The sequence below is a fragment of the Pristis pectinata genome, chromosome 14 (genome assembly GCF_009764475.1).
Source record: "Pristis pectinata isolate sPriPec2 chromosome 14, sPriPec2.1.pri, whole genome shotgun sequence".
In the NCBI taxonomy this organism is placed as follows: domain Eukaryota; kingdom Metazoa; phylum Chordata; class Chondrichthyes; order Rhinopristiformes; family Pristidae; genus Pristis; species Pristis pectinata.
This window is the reverse complement of record NC_067418.1, coordinates 29,768,767-29,789,964: the sequence shown is the minus strand read 5'-3', so window position 1 is coordinate 29,789,964 and position 21,198 is coordinate 29,768,767. Positions and strand designations below refer to the sequence as shown.

General features: G+C 39.0%; 1 protein-coding gene across 1 annotated transcript in view; it reads right to left on the bottom strand.

Annotated features, from left to right (window-relative positions):
• LOC127577824 (protein inscuteable homolog) overlaps positions 1–21,198 on the bottom strand; it is a 311,294-nt gene that overhangs the window by 219,506 nt on the left and 70,590 nt on the right. Inside the window, exon 2 of the mRNA XM_052029408.1 lies at positions 3,784–3,877. The gene's annotated coding sequence lies outside the window, so the exon portion shown is untranslated. The remainder of the gene's footprint in view (positions 1–3,783; positions 3,878–21,198) is intronic.

The following is a 21,198-nucleotide window of genomic DNA, read 5'->3' as shown; positions in this document are numbered from 1 at the left end:
GTATTTGGTAATTCTTGCATTTCTTTAGTTGTTTACCTCTTTTTTCAGTTGTGAGCATCTTTGCTGCTTTATGCCTTTTTCATACTTTTATCATGCTTTTTTTAGGATAACATTGATCCTGGATTCAGAATCAAATTTATTATCACTGACACATGCTGTGAAATCTGTTGTTTTGTGGCAGCAGTACAGTGCAAAGATATAAAAATTACTCTAAGTTATAAAAAATAAATAAATAGTGCAAAACAAAAGGAATAATGAGCAAGTATTCATGGGTTCATGGACTGTTGGCAGAGGGGAAGAAGTTGTTTCTGAATCATTGAGTGTGGGTCTTCAGGCTCCTGTACCTCCTCCCCAATGGTACTAACAAGTAGAGGGCATGTCCCAGATGGTGAGGGTCCTCAGTGATGGATGCCGCCTTCTTGTGGCACCACCTCTTGAAGATGTCCTTAAATGGTGGGAGGGTTGTGCCCATGATGGATCTGGTTGAGTCTACAACCCTCTGCAGTCTCTTGTGATCCTGTGCATTGGAGTCTCCATACCAGGCTGTAGTGCAACCAGTCAGAATGCTCTCTACTGTAATCTATAGAAATTTGTAAGAATTTGGTGACACCAAATTTCCTCAAACCCCTAATGAAGTAGAGCCACTGGCATGCCTTCTTTGTGATTGCATCAATATGTTGGGCCCAGGATAGATCCTCCTAGACGTTGACACCCAGGAACTTAAATGAAAAACACTATGATGCTGGAGGAACTCAGCAGGCCAGGCAGCATCCATGGAGAAAAGCAGGCAGTCAACAGGAACCCCAGGAACTTAAAGCTGATACTTCCCACCGATGACCCCTCAATGAGGTCTGGTGTGTGTTCTCCCAACTTACCCTTCCTGAAGTCCACAATCAATCCCTTGGTCTTGATTATGTTGAGTGCGAGGTTGTTGATGTGACACCACTCAACCAGCCGATCTATTTCACTCCTGTACGCTTCCTCATCACCATCTCAAATTCGACCAACAACAATGGTGTCCTTGGAAAATTTATAGGTGGCGTTTGAGCTGTGCTTAGCCACACAGTCATGAGTGTAGAGAGAGTAGAGCAGTTAGCTAAGCACACATCCTTGAGGTGCGCCTGCGTTGATCGTCAGCGAGGAGATATTATTACTGATCCACACTGACTGTGGTCTCCCTGTAAGGAAGTCAAGGATCCAGTTGCAGAGGGAGGCCCAGGCTTTGAAGTTTAGTGTTAGTACTGAGGGGATGATCGTGTTGAATGCCAAACCGTAAACAGCAGATTGACGTATGTTTTGCGGTTGTCTCGGTGCTCCAAAGCAGAGTGGAGAGCCAGTGAGATTGTATCTTCCATGTGTTTTTTTTGGCATGTAGATACTTTCCCCTTCAAGGGTACAACCTGCTTCTGTAGCACATTAAATCTTTACTTGGACATCTTCCATTGATTTTGCTTTGATTTTAACTATTAACAAATTTTCAGAGTTTACAAGGACAGTTTCATTGGCCTGGAAGTCAGCCTTACCAACATCCATCAACTTGTAGCTGTTTTATCTTTTATTCCTCCTTTCAAACACAACGTTGAACACAATCGTAACTGATCCCAATTAGAAAAACATTGACACTGTGCTGTTCAATAAATCTGGCTCATTATGAAATCTAATAAGGGTGCATCAATGTTGGTTCTCCTACTAAATGCTCTTTGCCTTATCTTCTAGCAGCTTGCCCTCTGCTCATTACCCCAGCTGTGGTACACTCCAGGGAGAATGTTTACTAACGGTCCCATTTTTGGGAGCAACTAATCATCTCAAAAACTGTGAAATCAAGACATATCTGCACCTCCATGTTTTGTCACTCCCTTTAGACTTCTAACAACTTCAGTACTAGTCCAGGAGCACCAAAGTCTAGTAGAATCAAAGAAATACTCAGTAGAAGTCAAAGAGCAATAAAACTGCATACTTAATGATATCTTTAAGTGGAATGGGAGGTGGGTGCCGGCTCCATGGTACTGGCTGAAATGTTCTGCTCCAATTTTCACCATCATCATTAAATCCGCACTGCATGCTGATTCACATCAAATCTGCCAGGTATAGTTACTTTTTTTTAAAGGAGGTATTAACATCAGACAATGCCTACCACGTAAAACATCCACCATGTACATGCTTTTAGACCCCAGACTGGATATACAAATCATTACCCACAGCATGCAAGCAACAGATGCCCCAGAGCTCTCTGTTGCTCTCATTATCATAAAATCATAGTAAGCATGCTTAGTTTCAGAGAGTGCTTCAGACTTTGCTTTGTGCATAATTATTAGCTGAATTAGCAGCTGAATTATTATTACAATTTGTTATCATAATTTAGCTCTTGTTCTCAATCAGCTGTTTCATCTCTTCCTTCCCTCAGTTTGATAATGGTGGACTAGGGGCCACATAGATGACAATCAGCATACACAAAGCCTAATCCTTTCAAATAACATAGTCTATAAATGTGAATGTTAGTTATGTATTGTATTACAACCAGCAAAATCATCAGATAATAAACATTAGAAAAACGTGGATGGGTTGTTTGATTAGTGATTCCTTTAAGCACTGGAGTCAGGTAACTGGTCAACCGCAAATATAGGCTGCTAATGCACTTCGGTTCAGTAATGCCATTACGTATGCTTACAGTAACGTGTTAATCTTTTCCAGAAATCCAGGATCTTTGCCCTAAAACTAATTAGCTGAATCTTCAGAATGATAGTTGAGAAGACTTTATCCCTGCTTCTACCAGCCACCCAAATGAGAAAACAATACCAATTATGCAGAGAAAACAAAATCAATTATTCTCAGTGATAAAATGCTGCAGCTGAGTCTGAATGGGGAGCGTTCAAACCTCACTTCAAACAGTCCTGGCAAGTAGACACTGAACCTCTGTGTACTCTGGGTTGACGAATACACACTGAGTGCTTAATAGACCACCCATCCTTCCCATCACTGTACAGGTTGTGTGAGTTCACAAAACATCCCCAATTTAACAGGATTTATCACGCTATCAGCTGGTATAAATGAAGGCTATCCGACAGTAAATTCATCTTTGCACTATTTCACGGGAAATGGTGCAAAGATGCAAAAGCAACAGCAATCTCAATTAAATCTATGCTCATTATTCAAACATCCAATATTCTGCAAAAGGATTTACAGTACAAATAGAAAAATGTTGATTTTCTGCTATCTTCCAAAAATAAAATCAAGGAAAGACTATTTCAATGTGTTCTACAATCAAGAAAGATACAGATGCTAAAATTTAAAGATCTAACATGAACATCTAATTGTACTATACTGAATTCAAAAATCGCTTCTGTTTCCCTCTACTCAGTCTTGGGAATGATTCAGTGAAGATGGAGAATTCTGTTACACCAGAGTAACATTTTTTCTCATACCACGACCACTACAAGGGACAGTACTTTTATTTCTGTTGCTGTGGGCCATGACCACTAAGAAATGAATGGAGACAAACCAAGTCACACAGTCAGTGCCATTTTCAAAATCCAAATAGTTTCAGTTGGTTCACTGAACAACTCACTGCATTTAAAATGATCTGAAAAGTTGACCTCTCTATCTCTTCATAAACAGTGATCATTGCTTCTTTTGAAACATGTCTCTTTGTATACATTTTAAGTTTTTCCATTTATTGTTCACTCTGTCTCTATATTTCTAAGTTGACTCCATCCAAATACACACTTTTGAGCGGGGATCTGTGACTTATGATCAGCAAATAAGCAGAGCATATTTTTCTCTTACCAAACCACAACATGGAATCCAATTTGCCTCCTTCTCTCATCGATTGTTCCAATTGTTCAACTCAACACTGGCCATGTACTGAAAGGAGACCTCCCTGAAAAGTATGACAGCAGTAATTTCACACTGGATCATTGGAGAAACAGTGACAGTATTGTTAAAAAAACTGTTAATTATCCTTCCTACACTGTAAATGGATTCAGAGTTTATCTGAACTGTGAATGTTAAACCAAATCAAAAAGAGTAGTATGTGAGAAAATAAAACACAACTAGCTTCATTTTCTGCTGAATTACTTACAAGAATGTAATAGTTTCACAAGCAACTTCAATAATTATAACAAGCGCTTAACATTTACTCAAATGAAAATGTACCTGTCATAGTTAATCTACACAGGCAGTCAAAGACTAGAAATAAAGGGGAAGAGAATTACAATTGACACGAGGAAGAATTTTCTCTTGTTTTGCACAGTGGCTGGAATCTGGAATGCACTGCAACGCCTACAGATGTGAAGGCAGGTTCTATTGTGGTCTTCAATATAAATGTGGTGGAGAAAAACTTGCAAGACTATAGAGAAAGGGCTAGTAGGTGGAACTAAATAGTTTCTCTGGCAAGACCCATGGGTAAATATCCTCCTTCAGTTCTGTAACCAGTCCTTGATTTTTAATTATGAAAATTGGTAGAGGATCTTTGAAGCAGTGTTTAACTGAATAGATGGGAGAAAATCTCAATGTTGTTCTTCGGTAAGGAAAATTCAATAAGCACATAACACTATACTTAGCTTCAAGTATCTCAAGCTCCCTTCTCATCATCACACCCATGTTTTTCCAGTGAATCTTCCACATTTTTACTATAGAGTCATAGAATCATAGAGTTATACAGCACAGAAACGGGCCCTCCAGTCCAAATGTCCGTGCCGATCATTTTGCCCACCTAAACTAATACCATTTGCCCCCATTAGGACTGTATCCTTCTTTGCCTATACATATGCCTGTCTAAATTCCTCATAGACAGTGATTGTATCGGATTCCACCACCTCCTCTGGCAGGTCATTTCAGATATCAACCTCTCTCCATGTCCAAAACTTTCCCCTCAGATCTCCTTTAAAACTCCTTCTTCTCAGCTTAAAACTATGCCCCCTTACTTTTGATACTCTTACCATGGGAAACAGATTATATCTACCCGGTCTATGCTTCATAATTTATAATACATCTATCAGGTCACCCCTTACCCTCTTTTGCTCCAGGGCAAAGAAGCTCGGGCTATCCAATCTCTCCCCATGAATAAAGTTCTCCAATTCAGGCAACATTCTGGTGCATTTCTTCTGCACTCTCTAGAGCAACCACATCCATTCGCTAGTGTGGCAGCCAGAACTACACACAATACTCCAAGTGCAGTCTAACCACTGTTTTGTAAAGTTGCAACATAACCTCCCAGCTTATATATACTACACCCAACCTATGAAGGTAAACATGCAAAATGCCTTTGTCACCACCCTATCGACCTGCATTTCCACTTTCAGGGAACTTTTTGACTACTCATCCCCTTTCCTAGCAAGATCTAACTCTATCATTAACTATATCTCTTCCTTTTGATATATTCACCCAAACACCCAATTCGCCTCTGCGATCCAAAGCTCTTTCCATAAAAGTGGAATGCTATACTGTATTCCACTTTTATGGAAAGAGCTTTGGATCGCAGAGGCGAAGATCATACATCAATTTGGTGCGGCAACAATCTAGTTTAGGATAGTTTCTGTAATTTTTCAGTATTGGACTTGAGAAAAAAACTGAGAAACCTTAGGAGATAGGAACAATGGGTCCTGGTTAATCATAGGGTATCATCTTCAATGATGCTTTCATGTGACAACCCTGTCCTGATCTATCCATATCCTACTCTGTATCCTCATGTGAATTGCACATCCTGCCGGCTACTTTCTCTATTATGATACCTTAAGAGTAAATTTTCTGTTACATATTGAAAAATCACTTGCCACCAGCTCATAGGATTCCCATCCATTAAAATTAAGGGACAGCCATGAGATCACAAGTGTGTTCTCCCTGTCATTACTGGAATTGGATTTGTTTCCTTTTCTGAAGATGGCCCCAACCCAACAGAGAAGACAGTGGAGGTAATTGTATTTTTATGGACCAGGTATAACTTCCGAGCCATTGATACACCAACCACTACTGTGAGTTGAGGGTTTCCTGCTTTCAATAAAAAAATGATTATTACTGAGTTTGTGGTCAGCAGTGGTCCTGATCTGATGGAAATGATGGTGTGCTTCCATCTAAATCTTTTTTCTCACATTCCACAATTCCTATTGCCTTCCAAGCAACATCTGGCGTAAACTTCAACTTTGAGTCTCCCTACCCTAATCCTTGTGTCTTTCTCATTTCAGATACTTAGTGCAGGCAGTGAAGAAACAATACTCAATTCCTCCAGTTCTGGCACAGCCCATAACTGAGGGGATACAGGCAGGATCCATTGGGAAAGAACAGTCTGCAATCAAAGCAGGAAGGGAGCACAGGTGCCAAGTTTGCCACAGAATGAGGTTGTAAACAAATTGTGCAGCAAGGAAGTTGGATGAGGAGTTTATTAAGGCAGAGCACAGCTGATGTTTGCTGCTCAGGAAATGTTTGTTACATTGGGAAATTCACCAGGAAGCCTGAGTTCAGTGAGAAGAGTCATAGGGGAGTTTGGCACAGGGCTTTGTAGAAAGCATGGATGTGATGGGAAATTAGAACATAAGTAGGAGTTGGCCATTCAATCCCTTGAGACACCTTTGCCATTCAACAAGAACGTGGTGATCTTTGAGCTCGAATACCATTTTCCTGCTCTATCCCCATGTTTCTTTAGTATCCACAAATCAATCTCTTCTTTGAATATAAGTCATAGCTAAACCTTCCTGCCCTCCAGGGTAGAGAATTACAAAGATTCATGACTGCTTGAAAGACTTCCCTCATTTGACCCTAAGACGTATGGGTTAGGAAGTTGTGGGCATGCCAGCTATGTTGGCGCCGGAAGCGTGGCGACACTTGCGGGCTACCCCCAGAAAATTCTATGCAAAAGATGCATTTCACTGTGTGTTTTGACGTACATGTGACTAATAAAGATATCTTAATCTTAAGTGGCCACCATACGACATAGGAGGCAGCCATTTCAGCCCACTGAGTCTGCTCTGGCTCAGGGAGCAATTTAGTTCCCCCACTATCCCTGTGAAGTATTTTTCCCACATTCCTATCAATTCCCCCCATCCCCCAGATTCTGCCACTCAGCTACACAATAGGGGCAATTTGAGAGTGGCCAACTGACCTACAAAACTGCATATCTTTGGGATGTGGGAGGAAACTGGAGCACCCAGAGGAAACCCACATAGTCATAGGGAGAACATGTAAACTCCACAGACAGCACCAGTATCAAAAATGGGTGCCCGAGCTATGCCACCCCATGTCAACCCTTTTTGTTTTGAGACTATGATTGCTGTTTCTAATTTCCTTCCTCCATCAAAAATATGATATCTTTATTAGTCACATGTACCTTGAAACACACAGTGAAATGCATCTTTTGCGTAGAATGTTCTGGGGGAGCCCACAAGTGTCACCATGCTTCCGCCGCCAACATAGCATGCCCACATCTATTTTGCTCAGCCATCTAAAAATGTACATTTTCATTGAGGTAATTTCTCATTCTTCTAAACTTTAGAAAAGAGAGAGACAGCCTACTCAACTTCACATTATTTGATGGCCCCATCACCCTAAGCACCAATCTGCTGAATTTTCACTATATCCCTGCGTATCAAGTATATCCTCTTATTTTAGGTAGGATCAGAATTGGACACAATGTGTGGTTTGTAATAAGACATCTTCACTCTTGTGCTCACATATCTTGCAATAATGATGCCTTCCTAACTATGTGCTGCCTCTGCAAGTTAGCTTTCAATAATTTATGTGCAAGGACACCAAGGCTCCTTTGAACATGAATATTTCCCCAATCTCTTACCATTTAAAAAAAATACTTAACATTTGTGCTTTTTCCACCAGGGTAAATAACCTCACATTTTTCCACATTGTACTCCATCTGCCACATTGCTGCCTGCTCACTTAGTTTCTCCCTGAAGCCTCCTTGTATCCACATCACTACTCACAATCCCACTGAGCAAACTTGAAAATATGACATTTGCTATTAACACACCCAAAAGCCTAACCTAGATGTAGAGCTTGGTGACTAATGTTGTAGCTTCCATTGCAATAAAGATTGCAATGCAGCCCCTCTCCCCACCCTCCCACCAAATATAGGAGCACATGAACAACTGCCCTTATGGCTGTAGTTTATAAGCGATTTGTGGCTTGCAGGGTGACAAAGTAGTTCACTAACACGGTCCTCCTCTAGCTTTCCAAGGCACTGCCCCAAGAAAAGTGGTAGTATTTCCACAGAGCACAGACACACATCCTTTATCAAGAAGCAGTATTCATTGCCCCCAGCCCAGCCAGCCAACCAGTGACCTTGCTGTTGCGTATCAGCCAGCCAGTCAATGCATCCTGCTGTTGCCCAGTCTGATACAGTGCATTCTAAAGCCAGGTCTTCTAGCCCAAAGATATTTGTTGTATTCTTCAAGGCAATTTGCAGGCTCCTCCACCAACAGCCTTTTACTAGCCATACACTGTGACTGGGATATCCCTGCATAAGAGTTATTAGACAAGCAAAGTGTATGCAGAAAGTTGTTTAGTTGTCTTTTGTATGCAATATGGCATATAATAATCTATAAATTCGGTTTGGAATGCTTATTTTCTGGCCACTTTTATAATTGTATTGTGGCCAAGCACACACTATGATCAGTGTCAAAGGAAGTTCAATACGTGGGTCAGATGGTGAATTGGGATTATTCATCTCAGAGGAGTTCTTCATGGATAACGAGCACTAAAGAGAACCATCATGGTTGTCTTCTGTTCTCTTCTTCCTGCTCCTCCTCTACAGCTCCTTACCATGTAGTTGGTGAGAAGGGCTGTCCCCTCATAGGCACAAAGTCTGTGTAGCAGACCACTATAAATCTTGACATTGCTCTGCCAATTATTGTAGGTCTCCTTGACAGCAGAGCAATCAGAAATAACTTTGCATTAGCTTTGGTCCGCTCTATTACAATGTCTGTTGTGAAATTTTCACTGCATGCACACCCCCAACTTATGCTTGAGTGGAAGGAACATAGGAAATGTCTGCAGATAGCCTGACCACCCAGTAACCAACCTTGGTTTACGGGATGGCTCAAATAGACCTGACACTGTAGAAATAATAGATAATGAAGACATTGTGGCTGCTGCCAATATACAGGGTACAGACTTGCATGATTCACTGCCTATGGATACAGATCACCGGATGAACACTGAGGGGTGGAATTCCTTTGGTTCTGCTGTAAACTAGTGCTAATAACATGGTGCCCTGGATCTCTACCACAGTACTGACAACCCCTGCGTTACAGCAGTTCGGGTTACGGAAATTCGCCCTTACAGAATTCACAGACCACCACCCAAACATTTGAGATGCAGAATAAATTTCTCTCTCATAGAAGTTATGTGAATAAAAGTAAATAAATCAAGAGAAAAAAGTCGCGTTTCTTGACACATGCAGATGACATAGCTCTGCTTTACAGAAGATCTCGATACAGCCTGTTTTCTTGGAACACAATCACCCCTCCCCCCACCCCCACAATGCAGGGGTCACCTGTATCCACATACAGTAAAGGACACTATGGTTTAATTGCCTTTGGTTAGGAACATTACTTCCCCTTGATTCTTTCCATACTTGGTGCTCCTCCTAGTCCTATTTCCACATGGTATAGTTCTGGTGCTCCTGGATCTGCAGAGACAAATGATTATTACATGCCTTAGAAAATAAAATGGTCTGCCACTGTTGGAAAAGTGGACAAGAAAATCAAGTCTGTGAGCAGAATGTCTATTTTACAATAGTACTGTGAGCACGGCCAGCTGGGGATTCACCTCCATTCTCCACTGTTTTGACAAGGCAGAAATCCGTTCATGTGTTCCAACACAATTCCATGAAGGAAGAGTTAAATAATAATATATTGTTTGAAAAATCCATAAAAATAAAATTGGTGGCCTTGTATCCTAACTTAAAAAGAATAAACACCAAAAAGTCCTGTAGATATCTCAAGTATTGTGATCTGATGGCTACTGACAGAAGGCAAAGGTAAAGACGCCACTGGGTTATCTCAGTCACTTGAACGACCATGTCGTTAGTGAACAGTGCAGAATTTTCGTGTTTCCAGATGCATGTGTTTTACCCAAACTATCCAAAGCAACTGGATCAATGCATTGAAAATAAAACCACAGATGCTAGAAATCTGAAATAAGAACAGAAAACTGCTGTGAAGACTCCGATTCAGGCAGCAACTGTGGAAAGAGTAACAGTCAATGTTTCAGGTCTGCAACCCTAAATCGGAACTGGTTCACAGACCCAAAACATTGACTGTCTCTCTTTTCACAGATGCTGCCTGATTGCTGAGCTTTTACAACATTTTCTGTTTTTGAATCTATACAACACTCAGTTGACAATTAAGCTATACAGGTCTACATTGATTTGGGGACTGTCGTTAAAACAGCAGCACAGTAGTTACAGTTCACCATAGTGTGTTTGGCTGGGTAACAGAACCCGAATTAAGCACCCAAAATCTAAGCTCATGGAAAGAATGTGCATGTGGGGCCCCAGAAGGTGGCAGTATCTGTGTGTACTATATCCTTCAGAAAAGGGAGAAAATGAAATAAATTCACTGTTTTTTTAAATGCTAAAGGTTTTCCAGAAGGAGCATTTCAAGGGAATCAATACAAAATAATCTCTATTTTTCTGTTGGTTTTCTTTGCATATAAGGGCTTGTATCATACTGAAGAGTTATAGGACTGAACAAGCCTATTCAATTAATCAGCTCTCAGCTCTATCCCATTTTACAATGTAATCTAATTTTAGCTGAACTGGCTTTCAAAAGATGGGCTCAGCAAGTGTCTGACGTGAAAACTGACCAAGTTTTTTTTTTCTCCCTTGCATTTTATAACTATGGCTTTCTGCCCAATCACGACTGTACACAATCTGTTAGAAAAAGGGCTCAGAACATTAAGTGCCTGTGACTTTTCAGTTTTCACCATTGATGGGTCACATTTGAATGATTTCATTTTAAACTTAACGCATTAAGCTGCAAATCCCTCAGATCCATTTGGCTAATGATTCCCCATTGCAATGAAAGTAAATGATAGCTATTTACAGTAAATTATTCAATTAGCTGTTTGGAAGTGCAGTATTCACATCCTATTGTTTGACATGGAGAAATTGAGCTACACAATAAGCCTTACTTCACGATAGTTGAAAATCATTAATTATTTAACTCATATGTAAAATAATCACTTAACTGCTGAAAAATGTGATCTTTACAAAAGGAGTTGAATATTCATAACTTTCCTCCCCAAACTACAATTGTGAATCCACATGCACTGTTCTGAGAGGGTTAGTAGAATCCAATATGCTTATGTCTAAAGAACAGTTATGGTTCTGGAACAATCCAGTCTTATATGAGAGAATGACCACACAAAAATAAAACTAAACCAAGACTGCTACTTTCACATGTTAGTTTTTGACTTTGGTTAGCAATTTTTATTATGAAACCATTCATCTTTGACTAGCCCTTCAATCGATCACAATTGTTACTAGCCCATGGTTATTTGCAATTTAATGGCAAAATTGGTCAACTGTGTCCATTTATCAGTAGAAGTCTTTCAAGAGCACATTTATTATGCATTCAAGGACAAATAGGAGATAAATCTATTTGTTCTCATTACAGACAGATTAAAATTTCTAGCAAAATATTCTCATGCAGAATTTGAAATCTGTTTCATGGCACAATAAAAAAACACCTATGCTTAATTAGCAATAACTGCATCATGAAAATTACAACAGATTTTACTTCATTTCACAGCTTTCTGGTCTCCCTGTGACACTCAAATTTCTACCGGATGTCAAGTTGAGTTTCATGAGTTACTATGCAATTCTGTTACCACACATAATTTTAAATGCTGAACACAAGTTTATTATTCTTACAAAGAAAACTATTTGATATCCCTACCCAATTGTGTGAAGATGTGCATAGTCCTGTAGTCCCATTATTAACTATGCTGACCACCTTTATTGTTTTTTAATTTCAAAATATAACTAAATAATATCTGTAATTTTAACTTCTAAGTCAAAAGGTTCATGGGCCAGATTGAACTCTGAAGTGGCAGCAGTCTCATGGGGAAATCCCCTTCCATCCACCCTCCGGTGTTCAATGGCTGTGTCTTCTGCACCTATGCTCTGAAACGAAGATATTGGAAACTTGGTGTTGGTCAAATCTGTACATCCAACCTCCAGCTCCATGCTGGATTCACCTTCACATCTGGTGGCAGATTGGCACAAAGCAAGCTGAGAGGCTGAATGCAATCATTCATCTGCAAATGAGGATCCTGCTCATTAGAATGGGGATCATTGATTTTTAATAAAATGTTTCAGATATGTTTTTGTTCATTTTCCTTTAATTCTTTTTAAAGTTTTAAATTATAGTCTGTAAATGTACTTTAACTAAATTGCTTTTATTTTTATTTATTTATTGTTTAGATCAATATAGAGTTGCACCTTTCATACCAGTAAGCTATCAAAGGCAATGAGGATCGCGTAGTGGGCAAGGCCTCAGGTTCTTCTGGAGGCCTGGTTGCCAATTCAATACCACAGACCTTGCAGATGGCACCGCAGGAAACTGCAGCCTTGGGATTAACACAAGGGAGTATGGCCCAACGTATTGTAAATTATGAAATAATTAATCATATTTGAAAGTAGGCGTAACAGATTGGATTGACTGACTGAACAGAAACTCACATCCCAAGTCATCTGGCACTTAACTAGGAAAGATAGAACACTCTAATGATACAAAATTATTTGTCAAGGAAGAATAAATGAGAAATATTATAAATAGTTAAAGAAAGATGATAAGCAATCAAAAACAAATTCAAATAGCCTTGCACAACTTGCAATAAGACCAGTCAGTGTAAGTTAATTTATGTAAGGTATACATCCATATACATTCTATTAATATTAGATCAGATTTGAATTTTAACATATTTGCAGAAATTAGTACATTATTCTTCATTACACATCTCTCAAAGCTGACATACCTTGTGTGTGTGTGCTGTTGGTATCAATACTTCAACCTGTGCTCTGCTGTGACACAATGCACTCTGTAGCTACACAACACATTATAACTTTTTTTTCCCCACACAGCAGAAAATTATGAAGTAGGAAATAAAACAGTGGCACACCCACTGAGAGAAAGGAAGAAGCAAACAAGTGACATGGAACCAAGCCAGATAACAGAACTTAAGGTTGGTAGTACTACAGCACAAAATCCAAAAGAAAGTTGTGTACTTTAATCACATGAATCTTTACCATTCACATCAAGGAAACCCAAAATATATGTCCTCTGAGTTTAGAATTATGTTTTCTTTTTATTAAATATAAAAGTAAAGATTTTACTATTAACAGAATATGTTACCAAGGAAGCAAGTGTTGCAGAATTGTACTCCAAGTGGATTTGATCCTCTTTCAGTTATTCCTGTTTATCTTCTCACTACCTATGTAGTATATTGATAGAAGGTTAATTTTAAACTTGATCTGTGCAGTGAGAACATTCCTATCCATGTCCTTTATAAACAGTTTGAATTCAGGGTAGAAAAGAGCACTTATGCACCTATTCCAGATGGGTATTACATCTCATTGCCAATATTGAGACACGTGCAGTATTTTGAACCCCATGAATTTCAACTTCTGTTTAAATTATGCAAATAAGTTGGTATTTCCTGAGAATCAAAACTTTGGCCATCTACCTCTGCTTTCAGTTACCGCAAGTGGTTAAAACAGAGTTTAAAAAGGTCCAAAATATCTGTACAGATCAAGGTATTATTGTCTCACCTTTTAATCAGGTGAACAACATGGCAAGGTGTTCAAAAAATGTTTGATATTAATGGAAAGGAATATATTGATTTGACTATAGAAAGAATGACAGAGGTTTGTTATGCTTTTACAATTTTCATGACCAATTTCCATACGCAAAGTGTGGCACTTCACTTGATTAGTTTTACGAAATGAAGACTGTAATGAAATATATCACAAACTTTAGCACTTTACCAATTATAAATTAGCACTAAATTGGATTTTATGATGAAAGTTACAAAAAAATTGCAAAGGCTGTGCCTTTATTTTAGGATGACTACATCACCATACACATTGCTTACAATAAATTAGAGGTTACCTAGTGTTGTGATGACAGTGGTGCTTTATTTTGAAAATGCAGTGTATTATTATGTAACATATAGTTTATCTCCTGAGTTATTCGTTGGAGACAATATTTAGACAAAGTGCATCTCTCTCCTTGAAGGCAAATAATCAGTTTTATCTTTAGGCATATTTTGTAAGGAATTCATCCACAACAAGAAAAAAAAAATGAGCTTGGGTCTCATTCACCTAACACAGGGTGAGTACAAGTGGTTAATGGGTTGATGTGATGGTCCATGACATCCTTGACTATTTCCTAGCAATCTGGCACCAGAGAAATTCATCTCAAACAGATCCCCCCCCGACAGCCAATCAACTGCTCACCAAGTCGTATGGATTCTGTCCATCCAGAGACATAATCCTCACCATGTGACAACTCCAAGAAGTGGAGCAGTATTACTCCATATCCTTGACCTTTTTTGACTTTACAAAAGGTATTTGTCTCTGTCAGTCCTTTCAAATTTGACTGCCCTCAAATTTGTCTCCATTTTACATGTTACATAATGATATATGCGGCATGATTCTAAACAATAGATTCATAAGGGAGCCGATTTGCCTCAGTACTTCCATCAAAAATTTTCTCATAGTAATACTGTAGTGTGCATGAGTAGATAGAATATTAATTGCCCATTTGCCTGGTTTCAACAAGGTGTGTACTGCTCATATATCATCACATAAGGAAGCCATTCATCCCAGTGTGCTATAGTCTCAGAGTATTCCCATCAGTCCCATCTCCCACTTATTTCCCTGTAACCTGGTCTCTTCACATGCTCATCAACTCCCCTGGATTCTTCTGCCACTCTCCTGCACTGGGGGTAATTTAAAATCACATCTTTTTCCTGTTGTTAAATAACTTCCATCTGGAATTAAACATCTGGGTTCTGATGAGACATCAGCGAGAGTGGGGCTACACTGTGTAGTTCGCTACATTTTCAAGAAGTTCTCTGCACATGCTGTCTGCTCCACATGGAGACAATAAATTCAGCTCTCTTGACAAAGAAGAATTGGTGGCCTCTCTGATGGATTGCTGGGCTACAAATTGCAATACATTAAACATATCAGCAACCGCAGACAGAAAGGCAAAGAGATTCAAGGCTACTGTGACCATTACATAAAGGGTAGGAGATTCTTGCCCTTGCCATTTGCCTGAAATGTGACAGATCCCTGAGTGAAATGTAATATCTGACCACTACTCCCAAGTATAGAAGGGAATTGCTTTCAGAATTTGCAATGCATTTAGCATAAAATGCATAAAGCATTTAGCCCTTCCCAATGGGCCTTCATTCATTCTCACTGTCATGAGCAGAGTGACACAGCCATCAAATGCCCATGTTTGGTATATAAAAGGCTTCAGAAATACTGTATGTGTACCTTCAGCTTCAGTCCAAACTTACAATCGCTCCATAAACAGCACAAATTACTGGTGAAATTAATACTTCTGGGATTCCTTTAGACTGTCCCTGCTTGGTGTAGTAGAGGGAGAGGCTCCTGGAGCAGTCTAATTGTTTACAACTGTGGTTCTCTTGTTTGTTCTAAACCACAATGAGTCCTACCTCTTTATCAGTCCTGTTGCACAACAACTTCTGCTGGCAAAAATCAGATTCCTGCAAAACTCATACATGCTCAACTACCCATGATCATGTCACCCACAAGATAAGAATAAAAAAATACTGGGTTACTGTGCAGATCCTGTTCAACTACTTAGTTGTTGTGACTCTGGACCATCACCATAGATCAAGAATATCCAGGATAAAACAAGAAAAAAAAGTGCTCCAGTGCCCAACGAGACCAGCTGGGAATGGGATGCCTTGCTGACCATAGGTTTTCATAACTAGGACTACTGTCGAGTCTGGATCAAGTTGGAGGAAGCAAAAGGGATACACGTCTCAATCTTTGGACTATGTTTCTAAGAAGTAGACTTAATGAAGTGTCCAAGAATGATTAATTTTGACCAATCTCTATATCAGGGATCAGGTTCACATTAAAACACCAAAGACAAAGTCCTGAGAATGGAGCCCGGCATATTTTGGGGAATGAGTTTGTGGAGTTGGGAAGTGGGAGGAGATTGTTGTTTTGTAGTTCATACAAAGTTTGTACGTTGTATGCTGTGGGTTTCAACAAACGTGTGCCATCAAGTGATGTAACTATTGGTTGGCCAGAAAGACCTAGTGATAGTGACCTAGCTCCACACCCTTTGTAGTCTAGATGCTTAGTCAATCAGTGAAGGAGGAGGGCTAGTATAACAGGTTTTGAGAGCTGTTGCAAATATGCCTTACATGTGCTATACCATCAAGTACCATGGTCTGTCAGTGTAGCTGGACAGCAAATCCTTGTAGGCAAGCTACAGAAAGACCTAGAACACTCATTAAATGGACCAAATCCCACAAGTGGAACCAAATAGTACAGTTTGGTTGGGAGGCAGGGGGAGCATCATGCTGCTAAATGTCAAGTTTCACATATATGTTTAACAATGTTCACTCACATAACCCAAGTTGGCAGTGCTGAGTTTTGTTCAGCACCAGTTGCTATTTTACTTCATATGTTTTGCTCCTGCAAATCCAAATGACTGATCACACTGATGAGCACTGAGTGTATGGGGACATTTCAAATTCGAGGCATTTCACTGCCCAGAATTCCATAAGTATAGCAGAAGGAGCCCAATTTATCACTTATGACCTCTGATCAACTTTTATCAGCATTTGATGTTTTTTTTTGCTCTTGCAGAATTAGCAATCTGTAAAGTGCAGCAAATATATTTTCCAAAATTCCTATTCAACCTTTGCAGTATATTGGTAGCTTGCAGAGCATAGGCTGTTAGAGTTGAAGAAGACTTCACCTTCTCGGTGCCAGCTCTAGACTGGAGTTATATGGAACAGATTATATGTCACCTCAATGTGTGTGGAACCTACTGCATTATCCTCTGAATTACATCACCAGTTGTGACCTTAATTCTTAATTTCTGAACTCTTTCTCACTAATCTCAACCGTTGAAAAAGATACCAGACACCAATTCTGAGTCACAGTTTGAGTTTTATGCTGCCATTGGAGGAATCTGATATATTTGATCTCATTCTGAAATTGATTTACGTCACTCCTTAATTACCAAACAGCTGCTGAAGTTACTTATCCATATGATTTAAGGGTATTTGGGATAATGCACACAAACACATCTATCCAACATATGAATAGCTGTGTAATATAAATGAAAGAAACTAGCATTCCATTTATCAATCTACATGGGAAAAATGAGCTCAATTTAAAAAAAGACAACATGCACCCAATCAAATTTGTGTGTTTAGAATCCCGCTGATAAATGTACCATTCTTTAGTGAACTGGGTTATTAACATTTCACAGAATAAGCAAAGGCACTGCCAGCTATAAGAAATGGTATGAAATTTATAGCCAATTTAAATATTATATCAAAATAAAAGTGAAGGTCAAGGATTAGCACTTTTTTTTGGATCTCCTGACACAGCAGTGTTTCCTTATTTTAGGTTCCTTGTCTTGAAAGAAGATGTTTACCAAATTCAAAGTCCATTCTCAACACATATTTCTGTCACTGTCAAGGTCATGGCACTTACCCAAAAGTTGTGTTATTAGTCACAAAATTTATTCTAGAAAAAGACTGCAAAATACTCCTTTAAGCAACTTACAAGCTTGATACTGCTATTAATAAATCATCCATTACCTGGAATGAACTAGGTAGCCTGAAAGGAGCGATTTGACCTTGCAAAAATGGCTGATTTGGCAATTTTGCCTTTAACATACAAAGTTAAACTTTTAATTTAAAGATTATATTAAAAAAACTGCTTCTTTAAATACAATAATGAAAATTGATGGGACCACTCTTGGAAGTCTGCCAGGCCCATCACTTTATGTCTTGCAGTTCAGAGAGCTGTATCGTCACTTTCCTGCCAGTGTTTCCTGTTTATTGTCACAGACTGCTATATTAGAAGTAGATACTATAGGCACAATATTAAGCGCCAAGAGCAGAATCTCTATTAGTACACCAAGTGCATGAATTCTGAAATTCTGCAGGTATTACTAGGTTCCAAATTCCACAATCGAGAATATGGAGTGTTTTATTTTGAGGCTGTGGCTGGGAGCCTGACAGATCATATTACATTCATTAATTCCAAGAAATTTTGTTTAAATTGATCCTACAATAATTTGCGCATTTTCTGACCTCTGTTAGTCTGGCTTGCCCGTAAGAAACTGATAATTTCTGCACTCTTTCCATTGCATTGCTTTCTTCTTTGACAAGCTGGCTTAGTATTTTAATGCAACACTATCTTACCCAGTACTGTTGCCTCATCAATATTGTTGCTCATCTGGGCCACCTGTAATGTCTATCCAACATTAATGTTCCATTGAGAGTGCCAGTGGCAGAAGAAGAATAAGCAGAGTGGGGGGAGAAAAAAAAGCAGATTTCAGCCATTTGACATCCACTTGGAATTAAACCAGATATTCAGGTCCAGAGGCAGACATTTTCCTAATTTGTGGAGAACTGCCATATTAACTTAATTCTAGTCTTCTGAGCTTGAAACAGGTTATAGATCCATTATTTCTATAATCTATTTCAAGCTCAGAAGACAAGAGTTGGGTTCATGTGGTGGCCACCAGCTATGCTGGCTTCAGGTTCAATACTGTGCTACACCTAGGCTGAAACTTGTGATGGTCTGAGAAGGCAAAATTCAGCACATTCAGTGTGATGACTTGGAAGGCAGCTCTCCATTAATATACAGGTGCCATTTGACCACCAGAACAGAATTAAGCAGGTGAATGCACAACATTCTGATTCCATCCACATTAGCTTCAGTTTGCAACAATCTACTGATTCAGACTGAAAGAATGATGGTTCCGAGAGGACCAATGGTTTACCTGTCGCCATGGCCGTTATATTGCTGAGGAAGCACAGAAGGGAAACTGAAAGCAAATGCAAGAGTTTCATGCCACCAACTAAATTTTGCTGATGCATAATTGGCCTGCTAAAAAGATCCCAGTTTCTAGGATAGGCCAGTTGTGGGGAAAAAAAAATTAGCTTCCAATGTGTGTTACATATTTTTTTTTACATACAAAGAGAAGAAACTGTCCAGAAGGACCCAGATGTTGGTGTGGAGGAAAATCGAAAGTAGCCAAAATGAGGCCAGCAGGAAAACTAGGTTAGCAACTCAGTAATTGACAAGTTATGCTCCTGACATCTGTACTGTATGGCCAGCTTATCATCATCGTAATGACAGAGGACAAATCAACCTCATTAATAATCAACTCTGTCTAATTACATTCTATCCTTCCAACGTTTTGGGAATGGATTTAATGCAACAGGTACACATATGCCTTTGCAGTAAATCACTGCAGTGCAGATAAAATAGTAATGTGAACAGTTAATTTTAAAGTTACAATCACAGCTATTGGACAGAAGATTCACAATTGTTCCAATGTGATAATTCAATAACCGGGGCAAAATCTAGTACTGTTGTGTTCTCATTAATGCCAAATTCCAATGTGTAAGGTAAATAAACAAACCCTGATATTTGAGGAAATCTTGCCAGAAACATCTTGTAATTTGAAACATCTCAGCCTCTCCCTTTCTCAGCCTTCCTTTTAAAGAAAGGAGAAACACTGGTAATCACGTTTTTCTAATACATTATTCCCTTAAGTCTTGGGTGCTACTCAGTCCCATCTCCAAAGTCTGGACATAGATAAGACAAAATAAAATAAGATATAGGAGCAGAAATACACTTTTTGAAATGGTCATTAGCAGCTTGATCTAAAGAAAAGCAAAGAAATATATGATCATATGATATTTTGGTTGCTTTGGTTCAGCATAAAAAACCCACTAGAACACTAGAAGAAATGCATGTGCTTCTGCCAATCATGTGATGGTATCTTTTATATCTGCAAGAGAGGCTGGCTAATGTTTTGGCTTAACATCTCATTGGAAAGATGCATTTTTCTCAGTGAAGCAATCCCTCAATAATACATTGAATTGTCAACACAGATGTCATTTTCTTGGACTTGAATCTATAGCTTTCATGTTCAATGTTAAGTGCTACCACTAAGTCAAGGCTAATGCAAGTATTCTTGCCTGAGTGATGGTTCATAAGATAGTGGGAGCTAAAAATGTCAGCATTCTTTATTGGAACAAAACAGGACAGCTTAAAAACTGAAAATGATGCAAGTACACTTGCTAACTTTAAACAAAGGGGTGAAAAGGTGGTAGGTTACTTCTGGTATGTTCTGGTACAACATGATGCAGACAGCAGGAGACAGACTTTGAAAACAAAAACAGGTGGAAATAGAAAGCTGTCACTATAAAACATCACTGGAATCGACTTTAAACCAAGTTGTAGGATGACAGTGAGGTGGGGGGGATGAACTTTGGTCAGTAAAACTGAGTGAACAGTTATAAACAAAGTAGGTCATTCAGGTCTTCTGAAAGTGGGCCATTCAACCCATTTTCTATTCAATGAGATCATGGAAGGACCATCTTAGCTCCATCTGCACACCTGTATTAATATCTTTTTATAGTCTTATCTTGCAAAAATCTGATTTCAAGTTTATGTCCCAATATTCAACTAATTACTTTCAAAATCCTATACTGATTGATTTTTCCAGTACATTTTTTAACCAATATATTACATTTAATTTCATCACTTTTGTTTGGCCCTTGCTTCCACATTATGTGCATTCTCTGTGTCCTCTGTAATGAATAGGGATACAAAATATTTATCTTCACTGCTAATTCCTCATTCCCCATAATAGCTGTTTCTGCCTCTGCCATTAAAAGGCCCACATCTACTTTCTCTAGTTCATTTTTTTGTTACATACTTGAAAAATCTCATGTTTTTATATTCCTTGTTTGCTATCATTCAATTTTTATTTTGTCCTTCCTTACCATTTCTTAAGAGAAGAGAACACACCATGCCTCCAGTTAAGCTGTTAGCCTGGCATTTACCCGATTTATGGAAATCTGCCCAGGAACATCTGGTGCACAAAAACCAGAGTAAATCCCATCAGTCTACTCTCAGTCCTCAAAGCAATGGAAGATATTGTC